The following is a 21,836-nucleotide window of genomic DNA, read 5'->3' as shown; positions in this document are numbered from 1 at the left end:
GCACCTGCGCCCTCACGCCCTCTGACGCCTGCCCTCACCTTCGGCCTTGCATGCTTTGACAGAATGACATGTGGGACCTCTCGGCCTCTGTAATCACGTGAGCCAATTCTCACGTCTCTTCTTACATATAAATCTATATCTTACTGGTTCTGTTTCTCTGGAAAATCCTAAAACAGTAGTTAAATTCTTTCGGTACTTTCATAACATCATTTTACTTTTTTTCCCAGCTTCTAATATTAGACTTGAAATTCTTCCTTTGTAGGAAATTCTTTTCTTCATAGGTTATTCTTTTGTTTTCTCTTCATGTTTAGTTTCTGCAACTTCGTATAATTTGTCTGAAACTTTATTTTTTTCTAATGTTTTCATTCTCAGCTGTTATTTCCTTAAATATCGCTCCCTCCCATTCTGTCAGCTCATCTGTAATTGATTTAACATCGACCGTGCTTCTCGAATGGGTCCTTCAAGTCTTTCAGTTCTCACCAGTGTATTTAAATTTCATTTTCTGTCTGCGTTGCAGTCTACGTTGCTTTTCTGTGTGGCCGTGTGCACTCTGTTACCTCACCTAGCCTGCAGTTTAACCTCTCCATTGAGATTCTAACTCGATTTTATTTATTTCTTGAGATCTTTATCATTTTGATTATCGTCTACTACTTAACTATATTTCTAAACCATCTTACTTATTAATACATTCAACATTGTTTTTAAGTAACTGGCGTCTCATGATTCCAAGGCCTCTCCACATCGGCGTCAGGCAGTCTGACTCTGTGGTCTTCGTTTCTGGCGCCTCTCATGGCGAATGGACATTTCAGCTTTGAGCTCATGTTCTGGAGGAATTTCTGCCATTTCTTAGAGACCTGTACTTTTCCTAAAACAATTTTATCAAGGTGTAATTTACATCACGACAAATAATTCAGTTTTGAGTTTTGAGTTTGTATACACCCAGGAAATTATGACCATGATTGAGATACAGAAAATTTCTATCATCCCCCCCAGCCCCCCACAGATGCCTGTGACCCTTCGCAGTTCACCCCCGCTCTGTCCTTGGCTCCAGGCGACCACTGATGTGCTTCGTGTCAAAACTTATTAGTCTGCATTTTATATAAATAGAATCATACGTTAGATATTCTCTGAAGTCTGGCCGCTTTTGTTCGGCATAAGTTTCATAAGTTTCTTTTTAATATTCACCCTTGCTGTCGTGTGTATGTATAGTTTGTTCCTCTGAGTAGTATTTCATCGTGTGCTTGTACCCATGTCACCTGCCAGTAGACATCTGGATTCGTTCCAGTTCCTGGTTATGGTGAATACAGCTGTTATGAGCGCTTGTCTGTAATTTTTTCCCAGTTTGTTGAGAAATAATCGACGCCCATCCCTGTATAATTTTAAGGCAGACTGCATGATGGTTGGATTACCATGCACTGAGGAACGATTACCACCGTAAGTTCAGCTGACACCCATTGTCTCATGGAGACACAAGAGAAAAAAAAGAAAACACTCTCCTCGTGACGAGAATGCGGAGGATTCTCTCTCCGCAGCTTTCCTGTCTCTCACTGGACAGGGTCGGTACAGTTGTGTTGTACTGCGCATCTCTAGGACCTCTTTGCCTCGTGACGGGGAGTTTGTCCCTTTTGACCGCCTTCCTTCAGGTCCCCCCTTTCCCTGCCCACCCTCTGTTCAAGCCCGATCTCTTTTCCTATGAGTTTGGATTTTCTTTGTTTGTATTAGATTTCACATATAAGGGAGACCATACCGTGTTTGTCTTTCTCTGCCCGACGTATTTCCCTTACCCATAATACATTTAAATTCTGCTCACGTTGTTACAAATGGTAGGATTTCCTCATTCTTCATGGCTTAATCTCACACACACACACACAACAACTTTACCCATTCACCCATCAACAGGCACTCAGGTCGTTCCCACGTCTTCCCCATTGTAAGGAACACTGCTGGGGTGCAAGTATCTTTTTAAGGGAGTGTTTTTGGCTACACATTTTTGCATGGAAAACATTTTCTGTTTTTTTTTTTCTTGTTGTTGTTGTTCAATACCTAGGGATGAAATTACTGAATCACACAATAGGTGAAAATTTAATTATTTAAGAAACCACTACAGAGTTTGCCAAAGATGTATCATTCTAATTTTTGCAAGCATTGCAAAAGAATTCCTCCTTCGAGAGCACGGTGTTCTTACCATCACTTGTTACCGCTGGTCTTTTTAATCAGCCATTTTAGTGGGTGTGTATCGCTATTTTATTATGCGTCTTGTCTGTATCCCTCGTGTCATCATGGTGAGCATTTTTATGAGCTTGTTAGCCATTCACATGTTCTAGTTTTTAAGTATCTGTTCAAATATTTTGCCCATTTTATCGGGTTGTCTGTATTCTGTTTATTGAGTTATAAGACTATTTCTTTCCATTTTTCTAGTTTGCTCTTTTATATTCATATGAAATCTTTTGAGGAACAAAAGATATGTTTATTTTGATGAAGTTTAATTGCCAATATTTTAAGATTTATGCTTTTACTAACCATTTAAGAAATTTGTTCTTACCCCAAGGTCACAAATATGTTCTTTTATGCATTCTTCTAGAAATTGTGTATTTTTAAGTTTTACACTTAGGTCTATGGTTAATTTTGAGTTAATTTTTACATACGTACAATGTAGAGGTCTAAGTCTTGGCGGTCTTTACATGTGAATTCCAGAGTTCCAGCAGTTTGATAAAACCATCGTTAGCTGTGTTGAAAATCAACCGACCATGTGTGGACCTAGTTTTGGATTCTCTGTTCTGTTTCATTGATCTGTTTGGGCTGCTCAAAACCAATATTCTACAGTCTTATTCCCGTAGGTCTGTAATACTGGAATTCAGATAATGCGTATCCTTCAACTTGGTTTTACTCAAGGTTTTTTTCCTGATCTGTGTCATTTGCATTTTCATGTAAATTCATTATAAAATTGTCAAATTTTATGTAAAGCCTGTGAAGGATTTTGATTACATTTAATTCACAGATTTATTTGAGAAAATTGATATCATAGTCATAGTGAGCTTTTTAAATCATGAAGATGGCGTATATCTTCATTTATTTCTATCTTCCTTAATTTCTCTTTGCAGCGTTTTACAGTTTTCAGTGTATAGATTGTTTTTGCTGGAATTTTCCTCAATATTATTATTTGATGTTATTGTAAATTATATTGATTTTTAAATTTCAGTTTCTAAATTTTTGTTGTTAGTACACAGACATTCAATTGATTTTATATATCGATCTTATATCCTACAACCTTGATGAACACATTTATCAGTACTGGCATCTTAGAATTAATTTTATTTTTCTAATGTTCTGCAGAATTCACAAACCTGGAGTTTTCTTTGTGAGAAGGTTTTTAAACATATATTTCTTTATTAGATACAAAATGATTTATGATATTTTTCTGTCCTGTGTTTAGTTTTCAAGTACTTGGATACTTTCAAGATATTTTTCTGCCATAGATTTCTAATTGAATTCTATTGTATTTAAAGAAAAAGTTTTATCGGAGTTTAATCCTTACAATTTTATTATGACTTTTTATAGCCCGGAACATGTTCCGCCGTGGTAAATGCTTCATGTACATTGGAGGAGAACGTGTTCTCTGCCGTTTTTCGAGTAAAGTGCTCTTTAAATGCATGTTACAGTGTTTGTTTCCTGAAGCCTCATGAGGTGAGTTCGCTGTCCTGTCCCTTACTGGGGGAGCGAGGGGTGCCGAGGTGTTCGAGCATTCTTTGTTTTCTTCCGCGTAAGGACCCTGTCATTTGGTGCCTAAACATCTAGAATCATTACGTCTTCTGGCTAAATGAGTTGACGGCTTCCTCATTGTGAAATGACCTTCGTGGTCCTGATAATACTCCGTTCCCTGAAATACGTGTACTTTTTCCTGGTATTCGCAGAGCTCCTCCATCCAGCTCACAGAGACGTCGTTTTCGCCCGGGGTATCTTCTCCTTGTCTTTCACTTTAGACTAGATGTGTCCTCATATTCCAAGTGTGTCTTTTGCAGGCCGTAGGTGGCCGAGCGCTGCTCCTCATCCAGCCTCACAATCCGTGCTGTAGCCGTTTCGGTCGTTCACGTGTCTCCTTGTTCCTGACACGGCACGGTCTGACGAGCCACTTGCAGTACAACTTCTATGCTTTGTCGTCTGGCCTTTGCTCCCGTTTTCCTGTTTTTTGATTTCTTTCTAGTTAAATGTTTTCTTATAATTTTATCCTGTTTTTTTTGGATTATTGACTATAAGTCGCCGATGTTTTAATGATTATTTAGGAGTACAGTGTTTAAGTTCCAAAGATTTAGGGGTTTTCTATCTATTTTATTGTTATTGATTTCCGTCTTGCGTTGCTGCCTGAGAACATACATTGTATGGTTTTGGTTTGTTGGAATTTACTGAGACTTATTTTATAGCTCATCTGCATGGGTCTGTCTTTGTGACTGTGACACGTGCACTTGAAAATAATGTTTGTTCTGCGTTCCGCAGTTCTGAGGTGCGGGGCTTTATGCATGACGGTCAGCTTAAGGTAGTTAATAGTTCTCTTTTTTAAATATCTTCTATGTCTTTACTGATTTACTTACAAATTGCTGAGTGGATGTTAAAATCTCCGACTGTGATTGTGGGATCCTGCCTCTTTTCTTTCTATAAGTTTATCCTTTTACATATTTCAAAACTCTTATTTTGAGTATATATTTCATGATTGCTCTGTCTTCCTGATGGATCGATAATGTTACCATTAAGAAATGGCCCATTTATAGTTAATACTAAGTTCATGATAGTCTGTTTTATCTGTATTAATAAGGCCCACCTTCTTATTCTTACTGTTTAAGTAAGAATATACATTTTTATTCATTTACTTTCAAGCAATATATTTGCGTAATGTCTTATATTTAAAATGTGTTTTTTGTAGGTACCGTATGGTTGGTTCTTACTCTTTAACCAGTGTGATCAACTTTGTTTTTAATCAAAACAGCATTATATACATACACACATGTAATTATATACTCATTATTATTTAATGGAGTTACTGACATGCATTGTTCTAGTGTTACTTTTTACAGTTTGTTTTCTGTGTTTTCTATATGTGTGTCCTAGTCAACACGGTTCCTCGTCATTCACTATGCCAGGGCTATCAGGTTTATTACATTTATAGACACCCCAGTCCCATAGCAAGATTATCCTTTTTGCTTTTAAAAGGTATATGTATTTAAATATGTTAAGAATATAAAATCATCTTTATGTTTTTATTTTACATAATAATTATGCATCACTAAATAATATATAAATTATTTTAATAAGCAATATGTGCACATTAACATGTTTGTAGTTAACATATTTGGTATAATGCGTGTTAAACATTTTTATTTTTATATTTTTACCCATCACGTTAACGATGCCCATTCGCTCCTGAAGATTTGCTCTTCCCTCCACTGTCCTCTAACTTGGTGAGCTTCCTTCACCGTTTCTTAGAGGGCAGAGTTCATTAGCTGGGTTCTCCTCAGTTGTTCCCTAAAAACGTCTCTGTTTCACCCCTATTATGGAAAGGTAGTTTTGCAGGGCATGAGATTCTGGGCTGATACTATCACTGGCGATTTAAGGGTATGTCTCAGCCTTCCGGCCATGGAGAAGCCCCGCCATTTGAATCAGTTTCCCTGTCGGAGACGTGCTGTTTCTCTCTGGCCCCCGCTGGCTTTAGCTCTCGCCTTCAGTAGTCTGACCTTTACGTACCTTGCAGAGGACCTGTTTGTATTCGTCTCGTTTGAGTTCGCAGAAACAAGTGGGGGAAATGGCTCATGGCAAAATTCTGTGAGACCAACTACCTCAAAAAGCTTATGTGACAATAATTAAATTTAAGCCTTTTCTTTTGAATATTCTACATGTAAGAGGATCAGATTAGCGTCTACAAATGAAGACTTTCTCAATTAGCAAAGTATATATACATTTTAGTACACACACTTTGTAGTATCAGTTATAATTATTCAAAAGTTCCACTTTTCTCATTTTTTTCTTTGCTGTGATCCGGATAGAGATCTGGATACTGGACATTTAGGTTCCCCAAGGGGTATTATTGTGTTATATACCTGTATACATTGTATGCATAAATATATAGTATAGATACACATTAATATTTCATTTCAGTGATACTGAAAAATCCTGCTATAGCAAATACATTTGTGACGTGGAATTTTCCTACGTTCTAGACTGCTGTAAATATTTTACAGCTCGGGGTGATAATGCTGAGCAATTAGATTCAATAAGTGAATTTAGATTTCAGTGGAAAATAAAGACTATAAATTACGGTCCTATTTTCTAATTATTCTGCAACATTTATTTTTATTGGTTTTCATAGAGATTCGAGGCTCTCAAAACATGATTATAACTTTGTTCTATCCGAGACACAATTTAAAATTATTTTTCATGGGTATTATGTAAATGCGATCGCTTATTTTCTGAGAAGTGCCCTTTTGCAAATTAGCAAACAAGCTCTCCTCCAAATAGGAGAAAATCTGAGCACTCAGGTGAGTGGTAAGGTTGTCACTGCTGCGTCACCATCACTTGAAGAGTCGACCGAATTCGTGTTCGAGTGGGTATTTGCCGCCTTGCTGAGCTTTCGAGCCTCTTCCAGAAAACTCCTGGCTTGACCCAGGAGGATTCTGCGCTCGCTTCAAGACAGCGGAGCGCAGCGGAGAGGAGAAGCCGGGGAGTGCAGGGCGCGAGGCAGGGGCTCACCTGCCCGTCGTCCTCGCCCCGCCCCCCTCGCCCCGCCCATTTCTCTAAACCGTAAGAGAGCCTTTCCAGACGGGTTTCCACGGACAAAACCCCACGCGGCGTCAACTCCCTCTGTGCAATAACAGGGGAAGTACGAACTATCAAAGTCACGACGGTTAATTAAAGGTTAAATCTTGGCAAGCCGCTGTCAGGACGGCGCGGCGGGCCGGAGTGGGCAGCCTCGGAAGGGAGAGTCGGACGCCGAGCGGCACCTGCCCACCTGGCCCACCTGGCCCACCTGGTCCACCTGCCCACCTGGCCGGGGGGGCCCGGCGCGCTCGGAACGTGTCAGGCCGTCGCACGCCCCAGTCGGATGTGCCGGGGGCCACGTGGCCCCCCAGCAGGCCGGGGGTCCTGCCCCCGGGGCCTGAGCCGCAGCCCGGGCGGCCGCGGGTCAGGACGCGGGTCAGGACGCGGGTCAGGACGCGGGCGGCACAGGCGGCCGCGCCCCCCGAGCGCACGCGCAGCGACAGGGGTGAGACGGGCGCGAGGTCGCCGGTCGGAGGGCGGGTTCGGGGGAGCAGGGAATGGGCCGGGGCCGCCCGCTCGGGGCGCAGCCAGCGCCGCCCCCGGGCCCGTCACAGCGTCGCGCCCCGGGGCCCCCCGCACCAGGGTGGGGGGGTGGGGCCGGGCCGCAGCCCAGGGCCTTGGTCCGGGCCAGCCTGGGGGGCGAGGGCGGGGGAACTCGGGGGGCGCGCGCTGGTGACTCAGTTTACGTCTTTATCAGAGACGTGACACCCGGAGGGGGCCCCGATGCGCGGGTCTGGCTCCCCGAAGCCTGGACCTCAGCGTGGAGTCCGGGGGGGGTGTTCCGCGGTGTCGGGGCCTTCGCGGCGTTGTGCTGGGGAAGACGTGGGGCGCGGGGGGCGGGGGTTCAGGGAGGTAGAGACGGTGGAGAGAGGGGCGACGTGGCCCCCGGAGGCTCCAGGGCGGGCAAGGCCAGAGGCGCGTCCACCGGAGCAGCCGGGGCGCCGGCCGGGGCGCAGGGCGGGGGGCCGCCGGGGGGCCGTTCCCGGGGGGCCGCGTGTGCCACTGGGGGCCGCGTGCTGCGCGCTGCCCCGCTGTCCCGGGAATGTCTGTTCCGCCAACGCGGGAAGTGGTTTTCTCCGCCGTGGGGGGGATGGTAATATGGCCATCGGGGTGGCGAGCGATCGGGGTTCGCGGGAGAACTTGGGGGCAGAGGAGCAGAGCTGTGGCAGGCCCCGCATCATCAGCACCGTGTCCCCGGCTTTTCAAGGGACGGGTGGACGCGGCACTCAGGGTGGCCATCTAGATGTGACAGCGGGTGCGTGCGCCGGTTCCGGCGACGCCCTTGAGATAATCGTGTGAGCGAAGGAACCAGACAGAAAAGGTCGGAAGTCACATGTCACTTCTACGTGGGATATAAACCTAAAAGCGACACGTGACCCGGACAGACAGACGGACTCATGCATGTGGACAGGGGACTAGTGGTTACCAGAGGGGATGGCGGAGGGCGGAAAATAAAACGTTAAAAATAAATAAATAAGGAAAAAGAAAAAAAATTTTTTGAATGAGACACAGAAAATGATTTTTTTCATCTTTAAAAATTTGAACTTAAAAAATATACGTTCCCGAGTTCGGGTGAAGTATAGACAGAGAGCGCTCTGAAGAGTGTTCCACCCAGCCAGGCGAGGTCAGGGAAATTAAGTCATAGCGTCGATTTTTACCAATTCGCAACACATAAAATGTGGCTTCCTTTGTTCTCGCAATAAGAGAAAGTGCCGAGAACCGTGCCCAGGCGGGCGCACTGTGGCTCCGCGAACGGCAGAGGAGACGTGTCCTCTCTGCCCGCGCGGACAGACGGACAGACAGACCGACGGAGGAGTGTAGTGCAGGGCGTGGCGCCCACGCGTTGCTGACAGTGAGGAAGCTGGGGGAGGGGGAGGGGGAGGCTCGCGGTCACGGGAGGAGCCTGAAGGGCAGGGCCCGGTACACCTGGCGGACGGGCTGTGCACCTGTGCTGGAGCGACCAGGAAGCTCCGTCCGGACTGGGCTCTCGGGCAGGTGGGCCCTGGCCGTGCTGGGACGCCTGGGCAGGGCGAGGAAGACGCTGCCACTCGGCACAGTGGACCTTGAAGGCGAGGACGAGGCGGGGCCGCCCCGCGGCCTCTCGGGACAGTGTGGGCTCTGCCGGCTGCAGGCGCCGCTGGCTCCCCGCCCGACCCACGTGGGAAGCAGCGAGCATCACTTTATTTGGAAAAAAATAAATGCAGAAGATAAGTTCTAATGTTTTCTTCCTGCATACGATGGACGCTTCCGGGCCCTGTGGCGAGGGACCGGCCTCCACACACAGCCCTCACTCTTGTCGCGCTAAGATGGCCCATAAAATGCAGACGGTCTCTTCCGACCAGGCTTGGCACTGTTTCCCAGCTCTGTCCTGAGTCTCAGGCTAAATCGCTTCCCAACATCCCTCTCCCCAGTACGCGTTACATCCGTCTGGACATCAAGGGAGTTTAAATTACAGTTATATACAATGAGTTCTCTCCCAAACGTACCCCAGCCAGGAAAGCGGCTAACCAAATGCAGAGGAGGGAGACAGACAGAGACGGACAGACAGACAGAGAGACAGAGATGGAGACAGGCCGCGTGCTGTGTGCCAGGTCACCTGTGCCTTCCAGGACATGCCCTGCCTGTACCAGCTGAAGAGTTGTGAGCCGAGGGTTGGCGGGACTTGAGCCCGGTTTGCCCGAGTCGCCGAGGCTGCTCTGTGCGGAATGGCGTCTTGGAGGGAAGGAGCCCTGGAGACCCCGGGGGCCGTGGCCCAGGTCGGTGGGGGCCGCGGCTGGACCTGCGTGGGGAAGAGGGGACGAGAATCCTGGGCCAGCGCCCGGCCTTCAGTCCTGATTCCGGCACCAGCTGGGGCGCCCCGGCGCAGGCGGGCGTGGGGATCCAGTGTTCCGACCTCCTTGATCTTCTTCCAAGCCGTGTTGTGAGAATAAATTGAGATATGATATATGAAAGCATTTCCTCAATCCTCAACATCTCAACAGTTAAGCATATTGCTTATTGCAGGATTTCTCGAACAACGAATCAGACTAGTGGCTCATAAAATTAGCCTAGTGGGTCTCATTCGGCATGTCAATAAAAATAAAACAGAATAACAGGAAGGAGAAAGGGTTATGTTTGGAAAACGCTGGCATGGAGGTGGGCATCTGTGGCCGGGCATCAGGCAGCCTCGCGTTCCAAGACCCAGGACGTGGCAGTCCACGGTTATGTCTCTCATCCAGCATCCTTATTTGAAAAGTTGACATGATTAAAAAATTTCAACCTCATGCACTTTTACAATTAAATGAATTAATGCGTCTAAGGTGCTAAACAGGAAACTTGGCATGTAGTAAGCCCTCAGTAAAATTATACACAATTATTAACTATAAGATAATCCATCAAAATGCTTCGCAAATTATAATTTGTAATTTAAGCATGTTATATTATTATTAAGGATCTGAATAAACATGCACACGATTTAGAAACGTTTGCATGATTTGTCATCTATTTTTGTCCAAATTCTTCGTAGCTTCTGAAGCCCCAAAGAGCAGAAACAGCCGTCTCAGTACTGGGCCTGTTTTTAATCCGTCTGCATTTATACCTCTTATCTGTCCTGCTGACTTTATGACACTTGCCATTAAGAATCACAAGGAGGAACGGAAGGAAAGGCTTGCACATTCTGCGGTCGCCAGCTGCTGGATGCCCGTCGTCCCCAGGGCCGCAAGGCCGCCTTCCTCGCTCGCTCCCGCCTGCCTGGAACGAGGCTTCCCCGAATTTAACGTGGCCAGATTCCCTCACGCTGAGTCGCGCTTTCTGACCCTGATTTATTTGCTGGTGAGCTGCGAGGAGGCTGTCTCCTTTCTTAAGCGATTGGTTCCGAGACGGCTCGGGGACTGCTCTTTATCTTTTTAGTTGAGACTACTTGTACTTCATCATTCTACCTGTTGGGTCACACCTGGGTCTCTACTGTCTCTTTGAGGATGGTGACATTTACTCTTTCAGCCACCGGACACCCCGCTGTTTCCTGTGGGGCTCACAGCACCCCCCTTGTTTCTTTCACTGACGCAGCAGCAAGTGCAGTGAGCAAGGTCAAGGGCTTTGGTGTCCGGCCCGTTAGTGCCGTTCATGTTTTCCATTCTAAGGGATCTTTGATGCTTCTCCTCCTCAGTGCCTTGTGACTCTAAAATCCCCTGCTTCTTTATAAACGAATGAACAAATAGAGTAGAAAAGCAGCCATTAAGTAACTTATAATCACAGTGCAGCTCTACAACACCTAAGTGGCGAATGGGGCTGGTGTCTTTGTGGAAGAAAATGTATCGATTTATTATTTCCGTTACCTCTTCTCAAAGCTGATGGTTTATGAGCTTCGCCTTGATCGCAACAGTTACTATGATTGCAACAGTTACTAGATGAAACCGTTTGCGTTTCCTCCAGTGTGTTCTCATTTCCCGAGTCTTGCTTTTCTCGCAAGGGGGCCCCGTGCTAACAAGGTCCACGGCTCAAACATACAGTCAACGAATCTCAAAAATCGTAGCGCAGATAAGACAGTTTTCGTGTTTGGGAACGTTAAGCTTCTCTCATACCATCTGACTCTTTCACTTAGGAAAATCTGCTGTAGAAAATCTTACTATAAGAGAGTGGTGGCTCATAGTAAAACAAACTTTGTTTTACACAGATAAACTAAAAAGAGGCTTCAAACATGTCTCTTCTGCCCCTGAAATATGATTTACACAAACAGCATTACCATGTACTTTCAGAAACATGCATGGGGTACGCCTCTACATGTACTTTACTACTGATTTTTAAGAGAAGAAAAAATATATCTAACAAAAGAAAGTTAAGGGAAAACAGTGACTGTTTCAAGATCTTAGAATTCACATTAAATTAGCTTTGATTTACTCTCTTTTTTCTTTGAATGTGATATTTTCTGTGAATTTCATGAGCTTCCATTGTTTTTCTACAAACAATTAAATTCAACCTGGCTTTTTAATAATCACTTTACGTTTTCTCAGAGGGACTAATGTACAGAGGCATCATTCCCAGAGGATGATATAAAACGTGACTTATATTTTTTGTTTTAAAAAAAAAACAAAAAGCAAAACAAAACAAAGCCACAAAATTACAATATCATGAGATTTTTCCTTAAGAGCAGTATTCCGCTTTGGTTCCCGGGGGTGAGACCCTCCGTTCCTCGAGGTCGGTGGGCGTGGAGCAGAGGGAGCTGCCGGCGAGCGTCCTCGCTGCTGGGAAGCGACTGGCACGCGCTGTTTTGCCCTAAAATGATCACGTTCCCAAGACACAGTGCGTGTGACACCTGTTTCCCAGGATGGTAGCTCTGCATGCAGCTTTTTTATCAGTATCTACATTTTCAAATTCCTTATTTGACTAGTGGTATCCAGTCGCCCATCTCGGGTCTCCCGTTTGAACGCATTGGCACTAGCGCTTGTGTGTGAACACACACACACACACACACACACACACACACTCACTCTGCCTTTTAATGTATTCGGTCCGCTCCTGACTGAGGCAGGCCAGTTCATTTCCATTAGAGCGGTCGCCACGTAGCGGTGTTCTTCCTGCAAACGGGGACGTCGGTGCTCAGGGAGGAGGCGTAACGGAGGGCCAGGACGAAGACTGGGTTCCCGTCTCTGGATTTCACGGGTGGGAGGCGGCGCCTGGGTCCCGGGAGTTCCCGGCTGGGGCGGGTCATCCACCCTGGGTGAGCCGCGGCTGCTCACGTCGCTTTTCTGTTCAGTACAGTCGCCGTGTCTGGGAAGTTGGTTCACGACGGACGCTCAGCAGGGAACGTCGCATTCCCCTCCTTTTGGAGGATAAAATTATTTATTACGTGATAATATTTCTATTTGAGGATAAAGTTATTTATTAGATAATAAAAAGGCCCAAATGCTCTTAATTCATGTAGCAGCAACTGTTGCTTCTGTCCTTGACTTTGATGTTTCAATTTCCTTCACGAAAGGGAACGCGCCTTTTTTTAAGACCACTTTTCCGAGGTGCGATGGAGTGAGTGATAAGACAGACAGACAGAGACAGACAGGCAGGCACAGAGACAGGTGGAGGCATATTCGATACACACTGGTCTGGGTCTGGGGATACGTGCAGACCCGCAAAACCATGCCCATGGTCAGGGCCACGGACGCACCCGTGAGCCGAGAGGCTCCTCCACCCGCTTTGTTTCCATGACTCATTTGTTCGTGAGGATGTAACACGCGACCCACGTGTTCGCAGGTTTTAAGCCCGCGACCGGCTCTCACCGCGCCGGGCGGTGACCTCCAGATTCGGCCTGTCGGGTGTGACGGAGCCTTCGCACCCTGCGCCCCCCGCTCCCTGCCCCCAGGCCCTGGCCTCTCTCCATCCACCCCCCCCCCCCGACTCTGACCGTCGTAGACGCCACGTGTAAACGGGACCGTGTGCCGTCAGTCCTCCGGCGTCCGGCTTATTGCACCTGGCGCGAGGCCTCCTCGCCGCCTCCATGTTCTCTCTCTGTATTTGTGAGTCTTTTTTCGATTAGTTTGTTCTTTTTGTTCCTTCTCTCATTTTTTAAGGCCGAGTAATATTCCACGGTGTGTCGGGACGGCATTTCCTTCATCCGTCCATCCTCCCACGTGGCGGTTTCTACCGCTCGGCTCGCGCCAGCGGCGTCTGGCGGGCGAGGGTAGGCAGGTCTCTCTCTCTCTCTCTCTCTCTCTCTCACCCAGATTTCAGCTCCTTTGGGTAAATTCTCGCCCGCAGAGTCACCAGGCGACGCGGGAACCAGCGACTTCCTGGTGGTGCCGCTCCCCAGATAACCCCAACCCCCCTTATCTTCTGCTGACCCCAAACCATTTGGCAGTTCCATACGCTAAATATGCTCTGTTGAAATATCCAGTTTTCATTGTGTGTCCAGCCAGCTGTTTTTGGTGCAATTATATTGAACGCAGAAGATGAAACATAGGCAACAATTTCTAAAAAGAATTGTGTTCATAATATTTGAAAACTTAAATGTATTTTTATGGAAACACAATTATGAAGCTATAAAGACCATACATAAATGGAGTTTTACTCTAACAGTAATGAAAATATATATTACGTAAATTTTTGAGCAATCCCCTGAGATCGTAATTTTGCTCTAGGGTTTCTATCAAAGGTTAGGCAAAAAAATAATGTAGTAAACAAAGTGCAAGAAACAAAAATTAAAATTAAAAATAATCATCAGTTTTTCTTTATTTTTGTTTCTGAAATGGCTGATTTGGGTGATGTATGATTTAGCTCCTAAAACACATAAGGGTGTCTGTGTACCAGTGTGTCTGAATTCTCTCAGTAATGCCGTTTTCATTATAATAACATCTCAATCTCTGGAAACTACTAACATATCAACTTCTGTGCAATATTACAGGACTTTTTTTGTTTTAAGTTAATAGATGATTTAAAACATATTGCTTTAGGGTACCTTTATTCTTAGAAAGCACTGGCCTGAATTTGTGGGATATCTTTGCGTGGTTTTGGTTGCTACCTGGAGGTTTAAATGAGTGCCAAAAATTCTTCAATCAGAAGTGAAATCCATTTTTTAACATCTCATCTAAAATTGAAACAGGTGGATTTTCTGTTGCGATGTGTGATTCTGGGGAGAAGAGCGGATCTAGCTGACCCCCCGCGGAGGCGGAAAGCGTAGCACCCCGAGACCCGAGACCCTCGGGCTGCTTCAGCTCCCTTCACGTTTCGTGGCCTCGGCCACAGGCGGCTGGAAGGAAGGAGTCGCTCACGCTGCATTCTCACGCCCACACTAAGACAGGAGCCTCTTGACCCGGGTGTGTCGTAACGTGTGATCTGAATGTGCTCAGGCTTGCTCCCCTGAGAGTCCCTGGTCCTTATTTTCTGTGATTCGTATCTGAGACATTTATGATGGGCATCAAAATCTCCTCAGGTAGATTATATTACTTTAGTAAAATGGCAATCATCTTTCTCAGTTCTGGCAATCTATAATTACCCGACTTTCACTGGTGATCTGTACCTGACAGGAAACATTTAATGGTAAAAGGCAAGGGAACACTTCCAGAGGACTGCGCTTGGCGAGTTCTTGTCATTCAGCAGGGATAAATGCCCAGGGACTCGCACGTTTGCCTTCACACACTCGTTTTTTTTCCAGAGCTTTAAGTCATTATAATGCCTCGAAACTTAATCATTTGTATGAAACTTAACCTTTTGTATGAAATGAAGTGGACCTTTAAAAACTTGTCGATAATAAGTTGCCCCTATGAATTGATAAAACTAACTTTATTATTCTCTCTGAGGGACAGTAACCTTGACAGCTGTGTGCCTGGCCTGAGGTCGCAGATTCCGCTGGGCCGTTTATGGGTGTTTAGAGGTCCCGAATTACTGTCCATGCTTCTGCGCACCTGGTAGTGGTGGTTTTAAAACATACAAACACTTCTTCTGAGGAAGAGCCCAGTGGTGCTCGCTTCAGTATAATTTACAAATAGCTTCAATACCAGTCTGTTCTAAGGACATACGTACGAGTATTAAATTATTAAATTAGAGTAAATGACTTTCACACAGAAAGATGCCAGGAGATCAAACGTTACCATCGTACAACATCCCTGTACTTGTCTGGCATAAAACACACCACGTGCAATGTGTACATTTAAATACGGGTAAGAAAACCAGTAGCGAAGGAGATTGTACCTATCATCAACACGAGGGAGAAAAGAAAGCATTTTATGCAAATGTACACTCACACTATTTACGCACATATGTATGTATTGGATAGAAGGTGGGTAGGTGGATGGATTGATTATAGTTGCAAGAGTAACCACGGGACAGGAAGATCTGCCCTTTCTCTAGACTCATGGTGGCCCTTGGGGCATATCTGGTCTCTGCGAGTCTGTCCCGGGACTCTCTCGGGTCCCGCAGGGCTGACACTGGGCAGAGCCTCCTCCAGGGGCCTGAGCCATGTGCTCCGAGGGCCACACCCGTAGCTTGGTCTTTGTCGTGAGGTTGCATTGTAATACACACAACTCTGGCACGGTAAGAAATCGTCTTACATTTCAGCCTTGAGAGTCGTGGAATCACTATGGGTCTCGACTTTCTTTCTAAATTTGCCTACAAGGTCACTTCTTTTCAGAGCTCATCTCGTCTTGCAGGAACTTATCAAACGCCACTCAGAACCTTTCGCTCTCACGGAGAACACAGCGCCGTGCAGTCTCGTCCTGCGCCACTTAGTCATTCAGCACATTTTTCACCTTCCAGTGACCAGAGTGGACACTTCGCCCACATTTCCCCCGCTGCCAACACACACCGCTTTCCCGTCGCCGACCAAAGGCTCTCAACTCGCTTCAGTGCGTCCCAAGGCCAGTGCCGCGTGTCGTAGATTTTGACGGCAACACCCACTTCTGGTACCAGTCTGTGTCCTCCCCTGGTGTGTATCAAACCCTCCCCACGGCCCTGGGGCGTGTAGGCCGTGCGGGCCTTCGGCTCCCCTGGGGCAGCCGCACTGCCGACCCGACGGCGGCCGTGATTCGGGCTCCGGCCCCGCCAGCCCCGTGACCCGTGCTCCCGGGGCTCCTTCCGCAGCCCACGCTGCGGGGCAGCCGCTCCTGGGGCGTCGCCCAGCTCAGGGTGACGCCAGCCTGACCTCCCGGCACAGTTTAGGCTGTGTTCGTATCACGTCAGCAGTAGCGCCTCAGCCATGGCAGGTGACGTGGCCACACTCAAGCCAGAGGCCGTGGAGCGGACCCCTCGCGCCACGAGGCAGAGACGCGGATGCAGAATTCTTCATGAAAATGAAACATCAGAACCGACAATTCGATCTCACTCCTATTTGCTCCTCAGAGCCGTTGTCTACTCCTACCCGCTGAGCCACGAGCGTCTTCCGCAGAGAGGCTGTGACCGGTTTTCTGTGGGTGGATGTCACCTAGCCGGTCCTACGGAGATGCTCACGTCTGTTCATGGAGCCAGAAACGGAAGCAGAAGTTTTCTGTGACGCTTTTTGCATCTGGTAAAGGCCGTGATGTAAATGGGAGAGAAAAAGGAAAGGGGGGTTTCGGGGTCCTCGTGCTGCAGGCAGTGCACCCCTCGCTTTGCTGTGACGCGTAAGTGAGCTGTTCTTAGGCCATCGATACGGGGACATGCCGGTTCTTAAATCAGAGTGGGGTCTGTCTCAGCTCGCCTGCGAGATGACTTGCCCTTTGCAGAGCGCATCTTACTGAACACCTTCCCCTCCCGGGAGGCTGTGCGGCACTCGCCCTTCCCAGCGCTTTCACGCTCACGTCTGTGGAACCCCGTCAGCCCGCGTGGGCCCTCCGAGGTCCTGGGCCTTCCTTCGACTGTGCAGCTACAGGACTGCTAAGCCTCTGCCTCTTGCTGCTCACGAAGTGACCCGTGTCTGTCCTGGACACTGCAGTGCCCGTCGAGGACCGCCTTTCGTGCCCCGTCCCCACAGTTGGTTGCCTTCCCCACCCCCGTCTCTCCCCCGTGGTCCCCGTCTAAAATGCTGTGCCTTTTTTAGCACCTGGGGTTCCTAAAAAGGGTGCCAATCTTTGAGCCTGAATTTTAGTTAAGTGACATTCGAGTTTTGACCCTGAAATTGCCTCGTTTGAGCTGCCTTTTCTTCATTAACAGAATAAAAATGCACCTTGACAGGGAGGCTTGGAGCGGTAATTCACATGACACGTGGGCAGCAACAAAATAGAGCATTTGGCACAAGGGAGGCCAGAGAACAGGTTTCTCTGATCTTATTCCGGAAACGTGGAGTCCGAGAATCGCCCGATTGAATTCTCCAGTTTCAGACAAGAAGACTCGAACTCCGAGCAGGGGACCCATACGCAAAGGGCACAGCGCAACCTCATGACAGAACCAGGGATCGGCCGCGGGCCGGGGACACCTGGGGCCGCGTGTCCGTCCCCCAGTCAGGGGACCCGCGTCACCGGGCCGGTTCCAGCCACGCCCGCGTTTGCGCTCACCCCGGGCGTCCATCAAAATGCCAGCTGCAAACTGACCTTTTAGAGCACGAAGCACGTCCTTTCCCAGAGCTTAATTCGACGGTCGGAGGCCAGCTGCGGGCGGGATCGGGCGGCCCCTGGCTCCCAGGGGCTCACTGTGCGCTCGGGGCCGGGGCCCTGCACGTCTGCGCTCCGCGCCCTCTGCCCCTAGGGGCCCCCCGCCCCTAAGGGCCCCCCGCCCCGAGCGAACCGCTTCGAGCCGCCGCTGCTTTTCCTGGTTTCCAACTGGCCGAACGTGGTAAAGGGGGTTTTCGGAGCCCTGGAGCCGCAGCGCGAACGGGGCCGGGCGGTTCCGGGGGGCGGGGCGCACCTGCTGGCGGTGCTGGGCGGCCGCCTCCGCAGCCGCACGGAGCGGGGGGCGGCGTCCGGGCCCCCGCGCACCCCCGAGCGTTGGAAGTGCGGCGGGCCCTGCACGAAACCACGGCGGCGCCCCAGGGCGGCCCGCGCGCCCCACTGTCAGTCTCTCGCCCGTTTCAGAAAAAGACGCGTTGAGAGAAACGGTCGCTGCTCGGGACGGGGGCCGGGCCGCCCCGGCTCGGGGAGAGTGAAAGCCGCCGCCGCCGTCCGCCCCGCGCCCGAGACGCCCGAGCCTCGGCGGGGCTCGCGGCCCCCCCGCCCCGCCCTGACCCGGGCCCCGCGGCCACCGGTCTGGCCGCGCCTGGACCCGCGCCCCGGATCGCCACGGGCTCGCGGGGGGCGTCTGGACGCGGGGCCCTCCCCGCACCTCGCGTCCTCGCGCGCCCCCGAGGGCGGGCGGACCGCGGGCCACGCGCGCGCCAAGGAGGCCGAGCGCGCTCCCCGCACGCGCGCTGCCGACGGCCCGCGCCGGCCCTGGGGGGAGCGGGGCGCGTGCGGGGCGGGGCGTGCGGGGGGAGGGGCGCGTGCGGGCGGGGCGGGGCGTGCGGGGTGGGGCGGGGCGTGCGGGGGGGCGGGGGAGCGTGGCGCGTGCGGGGCGGGGTGTGCGGGGGGCGGGGCGTGCGGGGCGGGGCGCGTGCGGGGCGGGGCGGGGCGGCATCTCCGTGCCGGCGTCTGCGGCTCCCGGCTCTGCGGGCACGGACCGCTGCCGTCGCGCGTCCTCGCCCCGCTGCGAACGCGGGGGCCCCTTCGCGTCCCCGAGGGGGTCATGCGGAGACGCAGCTGGGGTCGGCTTTCCCGCCGGGCCTGATGCGCGTGTAGTTACCTGTCCGTCGGTACCTGTCCGTCGGTACTGAGGGATGGGAACTCAGGACACCCAGCTCACGTTCTCGGGGCCTCAGCGCGCCACCAGGCCGGAGGCGGCATTGTCTTAGGGCGTCTGCCGCCGCCCCGGGCCCCACAGCCTGGGCCTTTGTCCCCCAGACCCCCTGCTCCGGGGCACGGGAGGCATCGCCTCTGGGGCACAAAGCAGCGTGAAGGTCGCCCCGGGAGCCGGGAGCCACCTCAGTGTCCCTGCGGGAGGCCGCGCCTGGGGCAGGAGGCATGGGCCGCTCCCGCCCCCAGGCCGGTGGCTCCCGCAGAGCGGTCACCGCTCAGTGCAAGTGAGAAACCGGTTTCCGTTCTCTGAACCACAGCGACTTGGGGATCGTTCGTCACTGCGGCAGAACCCAGCAGGACTGCGCTGCTGCAGCTCTGAGTGGACCTTCAGGAGGCGACTGTGCTTCTAGCCCTAGGGGAAGTGTTACGCTTCACGTGATTCTACAGAGAATTTTGTAGCGGTTTCCAGATGAATCATTCGTGGTCAGGGCCCAGGTCACATGATCCCCCTGCCCAGCCCCATCCTCTTAGCGTGGCCTGGTTCCACTAGTTAATCTTCCAAGAAATGTTTCATTTTGATTTCAATCATTTTTACGACTATTATTTATTAACGTCAGTCATGGGCTTTATGCTCAAATTTAATTACTCTTCTAATGTCCTCGTTTCTTTCTTTGAAATTCCTTTTTGTCATGTTCTTTTAACACGTTGCACTGAATGCAGCTATCAGTCCCTGTCCTTTAGAGGACACTTTTCCTCATTCTTTAAAGGTCCCCGGTCCCTTGGGCAGGTGACAACTGTCCTTCTCCAGGGCCCGGGCTGTCATGAGCACGGTGGTGGCCGCCTCCCTGCTCTGCGACCGCGTCTGAGCCTCATCCATGTGACGGGGACTGAGCCTGGAGGTCTGGACACGGCCTCGGAAACCCTGAGGGCACCGTTTAGGTGGCGGACAGAAGAGCCATCCCGTGTCCGGTGCGATGTCAGGTCCCAAAGCAAGCAGAATGTGTGGGGCCGTCTCTCACAGTCAGGGACACTGGCGTTCCGCTGAGAGCCTTTGCCTATGGACATGACCTCTTGCAGAAACCACGGAATTCATGATCAGAGTGTGTTACTCCAGGATCGAATGTAGCATGTATGTGCAAAGAAGATTAAGTAAAAGATTATGAGAATAAGAAACTACACTTTTTCTGAATTGATATGTGATTGACATATAACTTTGTATTAGATTCATGTGTACGACATGACTTGATATATGCAGAATGATCAGCAAAACCAGTCTAGTTAACGTCCATCTCCACACGGTTACGACTTTTTTCTTGCGATAAGATCTTTCAAGATTTAGTCTCTCAGCAACTTTTAAATATATAACATGGTATTATTAAGTAAAATAGCCAGAACTTGTTTATTTCGACCGCTTTTACCCACTTCCCCCAACCCCACCCACCACCTCCGCCAGCCTGTTCCGTGTGTCTAGGAGTGTGTGTGCGTGTGTGTGTGTTACATATACACGTGAGATCGCACAGTACCTGTCTTTCTCTGCCTGACTTGTTCACTCCGTATCCGGTCCCTGAGGTCCATCTGTGCCGTCACAGATGGCAGATTTTTTTCCGTTTTATGTCTGAACAATATTCCATCGTGTATACATCATTTTTTTCAAACCCTTCGCCACTCGGGGCGCCTCCACGTCTGGCTGTCAGGATAACTTCGCAGTGGACATGGCGGGGCCGAGACCTCGCCAAGCCCCTGTTCTCAGACACACGCCGGAAGGGGCGTTGCTGGGTCGCGGGGGTCCCTCCAGGCTGTCTCCATGGGGGCGCACCAGCGTGCAGCCCCCCACAGGTGCCCCGGGGTCTCTCTCCTCCGCACCTCGCCAGCAGCCACTCTTGTCGCCTCTTGTCTCTTGGATGACAGCCGTTGTGGCAGGTGCGAAGGGGCGTCCCAGGGTGGCTTCGATTTACATTTCTCTGATGACTGATACTCTCGAACATCTTTTACGTGCCTGCTGGCCATCTGTGTGTCTTTGGGAAAACGTCTATTCGAAGCTTCTCTGTTCTTTTTTTAAATACAAATCTTTTTTCTCTTGGATTACGAGTGTGTTAGACATTTTGGGTATTAACCTCTTATCAAATATGGTCGTCCCTCTTCGTGTGTGGGTCACATTCCATAGTTTCAGTTACCTGTGGTCAACTGCATTTCAAAAAGGGTTTCAGTTACCTGTGGTCAACTGCATTTCAAAAAGGGGAAGTTAAATGGAGAATTCCAGTCAGTCCGGATTAATGTCATTGATAGGTTCTTCGACCCGAAGCGAAACGCCCTCTAATGGAACCAGTTTGAGCACAGGGTGAACCCACGCTGATTGCCAACCCCCGACCCCCCCCCCCACCCCCGCATCTGCAACGGCTCAGAATTCTCGGCACCATTTCAAAAGCACGACTTGTCAAATTTCCTCAAATTCAAAATTGGACACTCTCCAGATTGCGCCCAGTGGGCTCGCCCAGCCAGCTCTGTCGCAGTCCTGTTAAACCTCACGCCCTTGGGAATGACTAGGGGAACAGCTGAGCACACCGGCCGCTCGGCCTTCTGGACATTGGACCCGTGGTCCGGAGGCCGGAGTCCGGGCCCCGCCTTCCGGGGCTGTGGCGAGTCCTGGCCCGGGCAGGCTGAGGTGCTCGCCTGGCCCGAGTGGGCTCTGCTCGTCGGCAGCGGGGACAGTGGGGCCGTCGCTCCAGAGGCGGCTGCAGCATCATTAGTTCACAATCAATGTGGTGTATTTAGAAAAAAAAGTCCATTCGCTGTAAGACGGACTGATAAGTGAGTAAACGCAGAAACCAA

The sequence above is a fragment of the Rousettus aegyptiacus genome, unplaced genomic scaffold (assembly GCF_014176215.1).
Source record: "Rousettus aegyptiacus isolate mRouAeg1 unplaced genomic scaffold, mRouAeg1.p scaffold_m13_p_11, whole genome shotgun sequence".
NCBI lineage: Eukaryota > Metazoa > Chordata > Mammalia > Chiroptera > Pteropodidae > Rousettus > Rousettus aegyptiacus.
This window is presented reverse-complemented; position numbering follows the sequence as displayed.